Raw genomic sequence first — 9,335 nt, forward strand, 5'->3', positions numbered from 1 at the left:
CAATTTAGTATTGAAGGGTAGCGTGAAGGGTAAAAATGGTAGAGGGAGACCAAGAGATGAATACACTAAGCAGATTCAGAAGGATGTAGGTTGCAGTAGGTACTGGGAGATGAAGAAGCTTGCACAGGATAGAGTAGCATGGAGAGTTGCATCAAACCAGTCTCAGGGCTGAAGACCACAACAACAACAACAACTGACAAGATGGGGTTGTCAGGTTCTGTAGATGCTGCTATGGAATACCCAAGACCAGACATTCCAAGTAACTTCCATAATATGAATTTGATCCTCACTACCCCAGCAGAAATAATATCCATCATAAAATCTTTAAAATCAAAAACGTCTAGTGAGTATGATGAAATATCAACAAAGTTAATTAAAGAATGTGATTCTGAGTTAAGTTACATATGAAACTATCTGTGTAACCAGTCATTTATCAGTGGAATATTTCCTGAATGGTTGAAATATGCTGAAGTTAAGCCACTGTTTAAGAAGGGAGATAAAGAAATAGCATCAAATTTCCGTCCAGTTTCACTTTTGCCAGCATTCTCAACAATTTTAGAAAAAGTAATGTACCATCGGCTTTATAACCATCTTATCTCAAATAACATACTGTCAAAGTCACAGTTTAGACTTCTAAAGGGTTCTGATATTGAGAAGGCTATCTACACTTACAGTGAAAATGTGCTTAATTCATTAGACAAAAAATTGCAGGCAGCTGGTATATTTTGTGATCTGTCAAAGGCATTTGACTGTGTAAATTACAATACCCTTTTAAGTAAATTACAGTATTATAGTGTAACAGGAAACGCTGCAAAATGGTTCAAATCTTATATCTCTGGCAGGAAACAAAGGGTGTTATTAGGAAAGAGACATGTAGAAACCTATCAGGCATCATCCAACTTGGAACTAATTACATGTGGGGTCCCACAAGGTTCCATTTTAGGGCCTTACTTTTTCTTTTGTATATCAATGACCTTCCATCAATAACATTACCAGAAGCCAAGTTCGTTTTGTTTGCCGATGATACAAACATTGCAATAAATAGCAAATCAAATGTAGTCTTAGAAAGATCAGCTAATAAAATATTTGTGGACATTAATCACTGGTTCCTAGCCAATTCTTTGTCGCTAAACTTTGAAAAAACACACTACATGCAGTTCAGAACTTGTAAGGGGTGTCCCACGAGTATAAGCCTAACATACAATGACAAGCAGATGGAAGAAGTGGACAGTGTTAAATTCTTGGGATTACAGCTTGATAATAAATTCAACTGGGAAGAGCTCATCACAGAACTGCTGAAGTGTCTTAACAAAACTCTATTTGCAATGCGAATTGTGTCAGACATAGGGGATATAAAAATGAAAAAGCTGGCATACTATGCTTACTTTCATTCCATAATGTCATATGGAATTATTTTTTGGGATAATTCATCAAGCCAAGCTAAAGTTTTCTGGGCACAAAAACGTGCCGTAAGAGTTATATGTGGTGTGAACTCAAGAACATCCTGCAGAAGCCTGTTTAGGGAACTAGGGATACTAACTACTGCTTCCCAATATATTTATTCCTTAATGAAATTTGTCATTCAAAATATATCACTTTTAAAAACCAACAGCTCAATTCATAGATTCAATACTAGAAATAAGAATAACTTTCACTAGGATTTAAAGCCACTTAGTCTTCTACAAAAAGATGTGCATTATTCAGGAACACACATTTTCAATAACTTGCCTTCTGCCATAAAAAGCTTAACAACCAATGAAATTCAATTTAAAAAAAGCCTAAAGTTCTGCACAATTTCAGTGCAGTAATGTGTTCATTGTAAATAAGTATTTAGTAAGAAACTTCCTGGCAGATTAAAACTGTGTGCCCGACCGAGACTCGAACTCGGGACCTTTGCCTTTCGCGGGCAAGTGCTCTACCAACTGAGCTACCGAAGCATGACTCACGCCCCGTACCCACAGCTTTACTTCTGCCAGTACCTCGTCTCCTACCTTCCAAACTTTACAGAAGCTCTCCTGCGAATCATGCAGAACTAGCACTCCTGAAAGAAAGGATATGGCGGAGACATGGCTTAGCCACAGCCTGGGGGATGTTTCCAGAATGAGATTTCCACTCTGCAGCGGAGTGTGCAGTGATATGAAACTTCCTGGCAGATTAAAACTGTGCCCCCGACCGAGACTCGAACTCGGGACCTTTGCCTTTTGCGGGCAAGTGCTCTACCAACTGAGCTACCGAAGCACGACTCACGCCCAGTACCCACAGCTTTACTTCTGCCAGTACCTCGTCTCCTACCTTCCAAACTTTACAGAAGCTCTCCTGCGAATCATGCAGAACTAGCACTCCTGAAAGAAAGGATATGGCGGAGACATGGCTTAGCCACAGCCTGGGGGATGTTTCCAGAATGAGATTTCCACTTTGCAGTGGAGTGTGCGCTGATATGAAACTTCCTGGCAGATTAAAACTGTGTGCCCGACCGAGACTCGAACTTGGCACCTTTGCCTTTTGCGGGCAAGTGCTCTACCAACTGAGCAACCGAAGCACGACTCACGCCCGGTACCCTCAGCTTTACTTCTGCCAGTACCTCGTCTCCTACCTTCCAAACTTTACAGCTCTCCTGCGAACCACGCAGAACTAGCACTCCTGAAAGAAAGGATATGGCGGAGACATGGCTTAGCCACAGCCTGGGGGATGTTTCCAGAATGTTTCTCATTCTGGAAACATCCCCCAGGCTGTGGCTAAGCCATGTCTCCGCCATATCCTTTCTTTCAGGAGTGCTAGTTCTGCATGGTTCGCAGGAGAGCTTCTGTAAAGTTTGGAAGGTAGGAGACGAGGTGCTGGCAGAAGTAAAGCTGTGGGTACCAGGCGTGAGTCGTGCTTCGGTAGCTCAGTTGGTAGAGCACTTGCCCGCGAAAGGCAAAGGTCCCGAGTTCGAGTCTCGGTCGGGCACACAGTTTTAATCTGCCAGGAAGTTTCATATCAGCGCACACTCCGCTGCAGAGTGAAAATCTTATTCTGGAAGTATTTAGTAGTTGTATTACACGTTTATTACCTTATAAATAAATAAAAAAATATTTTTAAATTCAGTGCATTAGTATTTGTAAAATGATTCTTTCATATAGCCAAAATATCCACGGGTGTACTGCCGGTCTACAGTGTCCAAGGGCACAATATTTCGGCGATCATACATGTCGCCATCATCAGGTGAACTGACGGACTGAGCTCCTGTGAATGTGCCGGCACGGAGATCCGTACGCTATTGCTGCTCAGAGGGAACTGGGTTCGGTCGCCTGCTGCTCTCACCTGTTGCTTTCCCCTCTTTGGGGAAGTGTGAGGGGGAGTCTGTAGCCTTTCGGCTTTTACTCGCCTGTGAACGTGTGTGTGTGTGATCTTTCTATAGTTTTTGGTGTCTGTGATTTGTGATGATTGTTGTGAGTGTGTCTGGTACTTGCCTGAGGTAGGCGAGAAGTTTGGTGTTATATGGGAAGGAACAGGATGATGGATTGGGTGTTGGGATTTTCTCTTCGACTTAGTCGTCGAAGATCGTCATAAGGCGCTTGTGCTTATTGCGGGACATGTCATACCGACCTAGGGAGTGGATGAGTGCGTTTCCGGATCTGGAAGAACCCTCATAGAAGGCCCTTGCCAGATCCTGGAAGCGCTCTCTCAGGAGTGGGATTTCGGCTGCGGCGTGCAAGTCGTCTGTAGGGAATCCAAGAGGTAAGTGCAGTGCCCTTCTGAGGGCACGGTTCTGCAGCCTCTGGAGTTTGTCCAGGTGCTGCTTTGCCGCGTATCCCCAGACAGGGCACGCATACTCCATTACTGGCCGGATCAGGGCCTGGTACACATTTACTGCTACTGGGAGGGAAGGGAGCTGGTTGTGTTCAGGATAGGATATAGGATGGACATTCAGGCACAGGCCTTCCTGTGGACCTCGTCTATGTGGGGTTTCCACGTAAGACGAGAGTCCAAGGTTACGCCAAGGTACTTGGCGGTTCTGCGCCAGGGGAGTTGGGTTCCATTTAGGTGAAGGTGGAGGGGGGGGACGTTGAGGAGGTTCGCGCCTTCCGAGCCTGCGGGTAATCAGCATTGCCTGCGTCTTCTCAGAGTTGATGGTGATGCGCCAGCGACGGGCCCAAGTTTCTGTGTCATCTAAAACCTTTTGTAGCCTACGGATGACCAGGTCCTTGTTTGCGTTTCTCGTGTAGAAGGCTGTATCGTCAGCGTACTGTGCGGTGTGCACCAGGGGGGCCGTTGGAGTGTCCGCAGTGTACAAACTGTACAATACGGGCCCCAGGACCGATCCCTGTGGCACCCCAGCACGAATACGCCTTCTGGTGGAGGTGGCAGTTTCTACTTTGACGGAGAAAGTCCTATTCGTGAGATAGCTCTTGATCAGCTGAACTATGCTCCCGGGAAACCCTTGTGTGTACAACTTGTAGAGTAGCCCTCTATGCCATACTGAATCAAGAGCTTTGGCTACGTCTAGTAGTACTATCCCGCATTAGCCTCTGTGGTTGAAGCCCTCTGTGGCTGCTTCAACCATTCTCATGACCTGTTGTGGGGCAGAGTGGTTTGTTGGAAGCCAAATTGGAAGTCCGGCAGAATTTGCTCTCTGGTAATATGTTCTTGTATGGGTCTTAGCAGGAGGCGCTCATAGATCTTGCTGAGAGTTGGCAAGATGCTAATCGGCCTGTAGTGCTGCGGGAATAGAGGGTCTTTCCCTGGTTTGTGTATCGCGACCACTTCCGCATGTTTCCAGCAAGCTGGGAAAACACGGGATCGAGTAATCTCGTTGAGGACGTTCGCGAGGTGTGTGATCGCTGTAGGTGGGAGTTTTTTGACTAACTGGTTTGTGACACTGTCGTGCCCTGGCGCCTTTTTTGTAGGGAGGGACCTGATTACTCTTGCCACGTCCTCGGGGGCAAAAAGTATGGGTTCGTCCTCTGGGTCCTCCTCGGCATTGAGGAAGACGGCCAGTTGACGACTGACTACCTCTTCATGTTCTTCATCCTGGGTTCTGCTGCTTGGAACTGCTTCTCGAAGGAGTCGGCGAGCGCGTTGACCTTTCCAGCATGGCTGTAGACCAGTCCCCGCTCGCCATGCAGTGGCGGCATCCTAGCGCGTCGTTTTGTAAACTGTTTTGTCGCTTGCCATAGTGTATGATCGTCTACTTTGAGAGCTGTTAGGCGGTTTTACCATTGCTGGTTTCTGTGCTCATTGAGCGTTACCTTCAGTTCTCTCTGTAGACGATTGAGCAGCCTCCTGGTGGCCTGATTTCTGGTGATCTTCCACTCTTTTGCTACTCTGTTCTTATGTCGAATTTGAGCTAGCAAGTGTTCCGGGAGCTGTATTTGCGGCGGTGGGCCATCCCTTTGCGGAGGGGTGGCTTCTTCCGCTGCCTGCAAGATGCTGCCTGTTAGGTCTTGTAGCGCTTGTTCTACTGTTTCGGCAGTAGGTGGCGGAGCGCGAGCGATATCAGAGGCGACAGTTTCTTGGTATCGCTCCCAGTCTGTGCGTTTGTAAGACATCTGGTACCGTGGGAGTGCTACCCATTCTCCCACATCGAATTCTAGAATCACTGGGTTGTGGTCGGAGGACATTCTGTTGATTGTCCTTGCGGTCACAAATCCTGCGATCCTCCTAGTGAGAGCTATGTCTAACACATCGGGCCTGCCTCCATTTTTTGGAAAATGTGTGGGCTCGACTGGACCCCATGTTTCGAAGTGGTGGGTGCGCGCTAGTTGTTACAGTTTGGCGCCTGCTCTGGAGGTTACTCTAGAATTCCAATCAGGATGATTGGCATTGAAGTCTCCCCCTATTATGAGTTTGCCTTCAATTTGCCCTAGAGCAGCTATGTCTCCCTCATCTATCTGGTCATGTGGGGGTCGGTAGACTGCAACAATTGTTAGGGGTCCAGTGGCATTGGTTACTTCCACCGCCACTGCTTCGATTTTGTTGGTAGCTGGTAAGAATACCTGGTGGTGGGGGATCCCTCTTTTTACATATATGGCCACTCCTCCATCTTGGGTTGGCCTGTCTTTACGGCAGCTAAAGTAGTTGGGAACTGTCGCTTTTACTCCCGGTTTTAGGTGGGTTTCCCCCATCATGCATATGTCGATGGAGAACTCCTTCATGAGTTCTCGGAACTCGACCTCTTGATTAACAATGCCATCTGCGTTAAAGACGCACATTGTCAGGCCTTGAATATTCGGTCGTCTATTCATGATGGCGTTTTGATACTACTGAGGAAGTCGCAGAGGGGAGCGACTACTGGACTGTTGCCTGAAGGGCGACGAGGATCTGCGTGTTCTGCTTCTGGGCTTCCCTGAATTCCTTCATCATTTCCATGGCGAGGTTCATGGTCTGCACCATTACGCCTAATAGCTGATCCATGGGGGGGGAAGTGTGTGTGGGATTCCCTAGAGCTTCCTCCGTCATGGAGGACCTGGTCGTTGTTGCTGTGTATTTCCGGTGTTGTTCTCGTGATAGTGTCTGGTGTTGTGATGATTGGGCCACGCTTTCATGGTTCCTCAGAGGAGAAACCACTTCCGCATAAGTCGCCCTCGGTGTGTCCGGCCTTGGTTTTACCCAGGCCTTGTCTGTGTGTGTTGTTGTATTTTGTTTTCTTGTGTGGCTGGTTGGGTTTGTCGTGTTTTGTTTGCGTGTGTGGGGGGTGGCCTTTGCGCCCTTTGCCTGCTGTGAGTGTCTTTTGTGGACCTCACAACCTTGGTAACCCGCTGTGTGGTTTTTGCCACACAGCGCGCACCTTATTTGTGGGTCCGTGTGTTTTATGTTGCACGTTCATGTGTCATGGGCCTCGGCGCATTTTCTGCACCTCACTGCCATTGAGCAGTGTTTCGCAATGTGGTTGAGGCCCTGACATCTGAAGCACTGCACCGTCTTGTTTTTGCGGCGCAGTGGTTCAGTGGTCACAGGGACCGCCAGGATCGTCTTAATGTCCCTTTTTGTTCTGTGGGACGTCTGGCAGTGTGACCTGATACAGGGGCCATTTGCTGCCTATGTTTCCCATCTGTTGGACCGCCTTGACGATGTACCCCTGGGCAGTCAGGTCTGTTTTGATCGCCTGGGGGGCACTCGTCTCGGTAGGTCTCTGATGACAATGTTTCTATTACGTGTTTTTGTTGTGGGGAAAGTGTAGTGGGGTATGTTTTTGCTGTTGAGAAGTGTTTTTATTGTGGTGTAGTGCTCGAGTGTGAGTAATGTTATTTTTATTTTGTCACCACCAGCAGGTTTTGCTTTGAAATTGCCTCCCCCGATTGCTGTTTTTAGCATTTCGAAGAGTTACTCGTAATTCCGAGTGAACTCCGCGACGATCGGAGGGAGGTGGTGGGTGACCTGGTTTTGTGTTTGTGTTGTTGTGTCTTGTGGTGTCTCTGACTCATCGGCCACCGCCTGGAACCTGTTCGGGGTGGGTTCCACTCCCCGGGCCGGCGGGAGCCTCGGCTGGCGAAAGGTTTTCCTCGCCAGCACGAAACCATCCGAATCCTGCCCGGTTACGCGGTTCCCTTCCAGTGCCAGTGTTTCCTGGTCCCCTCCTAGGACGACGACAGGTGCTGTCGGGGGCGCTGGCTCCTCAGAGGGTGTGGAAGTGGTTGGGGTGGTGGTGGTGGAGTGCTTTTTCCCCTTGGAGTGCTTCTCCTTTTTGTCCTTCCTTACACGCCGCTGCTTGGATGTGGTGGACTTGAGTGGGGGGGATTTAAGGAACTGGGATCGGGTAGGAGGTTGGGTGGCAGTTGCGGGTTTGGGAAGGATTTTTGTCGGTTGACTGGGCTTCTGCTTGCCATTTAGGTTGCGGATATGGTCAGCAAGGAGGCCACAGCTGTTGGCAAGCAGGAGAGGGCTGAAGAGAGGGGAGGGAGGGGCGGGATCGCAAATACTGACGATGTATTTGTTTGTTTGTGTATTATGTGGTTTTGCCATGTCGGTTGCGGAAAGGGGGCTTGCTGCCAGGTTATTGTCAGTTGCAACTTTTGTTGGCACCGTTGGGTTTTCTGGTTGCAGTGCTGACCCTAGTAACACGATGGCAGACGCGGAATTCTGGACGGGGGCGGCGGGAAACCTCTCTGTGGTTCCGCAGCCCGCTTCCAGGTCCTGGCCTACTTTTTCCCTATTCTTGGGGGGGGGGCAGAGACTGACTCTGCGGCAGCTGAGGTGCTCGAGACGGCCGGCCGCGCGGCCCGCGGCAACAAGAAAGCGCGCCTCGTGTCGTCGGCGGAAAGGGACCGCCGCGACCCCAAGGCGTCACCCCAAGCTCGACATACCACAACGACGAGAGGACACGACAACTCTGCCAGGCGACGCCATGCAAAATTTTCTCTAAGTGCCGTCCGTGCTAAGACCTAGGCGCAAGTGCCCGTCAATGTTTTAATAAAAACAGAGCCGGTGATCACTCCTGTTTTTACTCCCGTGCAAGCGGGGGCCTATGGCTGACAGTACGCGAGTGAGAGGAGCGATGCTCAACCCTCGACTGCTACTCAGCGAGTCTGCTCAACCCTCGACTGCTACTCATTCTGGAAACATCCCCCAGGCTGTGGCTAAGCCATGTCTCCGCCATATCCTTTCTTTCAGGAGTGCTAGTTCTGCATGGTTCGCAGGAGAGCTTCTGTAAAGTTTGGAAGGTAGGAGACGAGGTGCTGGCAGAAGTAAAGCTGTGGGTACCGGGCGTGAGTCGTGCTTCGGTAGCTCAGTTGGTAGAGCACTTGCCCGCGAAAGGCAAAGGTCCCGAGTTCGAGTCTTGGTCGGGCACACAGTTTTAATCTGCCAGGAAGTTTCATATCAGCGCACACTCAGCTGCAGAGTGAAAATCTTATTCTGGAAGTATTTAGTAGTTGTATTACACGTTTATTACCTTATAAATAAATAAAAAAATATTTTTAAATTCAGTGCATTAGTATTTGTAAAATGATTCTTTCATATAGCCAAAATATCCACGGGTGTACTGCCGGTCTACAGTGTCCAAGGGCACAATATTTCGGCGATCATACATGTCGCCATCATCAGGTGAACTGACGGACTGAGCTCCTGTGAATGTGCCAGCACGGAGATCCGTACGCTATTGCTGCTCAGAGGGAACTGGGTTCGGTCGACGATGACGACGCACATGATGGAGGGCTGGACGAAGTTCTAGCGCTTTTTTCATGCGCTTCTCCTTCTTAATTGGTGTGGTGAGAATGTGGGTGTGACATGACGGGTGTTGTTGTCCTTGACTGTTGTGCTGGTTTTTTTTTTTTTTTTTTTTTTTTTTTTTTAAAGGTGAAAGGATAGTGAGAGTGATAGTTTAAGAAATGGGAAAACGAATGGCCCAATTGACTGGC

At 48.5% G+C, this 9,335-nt stretch overlaps 1 non-coding gene across 1 annotated transcript; it reads right to left on the reverse strand.

The window, feature by feature from the left end:
• Positions 1-2,163: 2,163 nt before the first annotated feature.
• Positions 2,164-2,238, reverse strand: Trnal-caa. The gene has a single exon. It is a non-coding gene; the product is annotated as a tRNA-Leu (tRNA).
• Positions 2,239-9,335: the final 7,097 nt, after the last annotated feature.

The sequence above is a fragment of the Schistocerca piceifrons genome, chromosome 1, assembly GCF_021461385.2.
Source record: "Schistocerca piceifrons isolate TAMUIC-IGC-003096 chromosome 1, iqSchPice1.1, whole genome shotgun sequence".
Taxonomy (NCBI): domain Eukaryota; kingdom Metazoa; phylum Arthropoda; class Insecta; order Orthoptera; family Acrididae; genus Schistocerca; species Schistocerca piceifrons.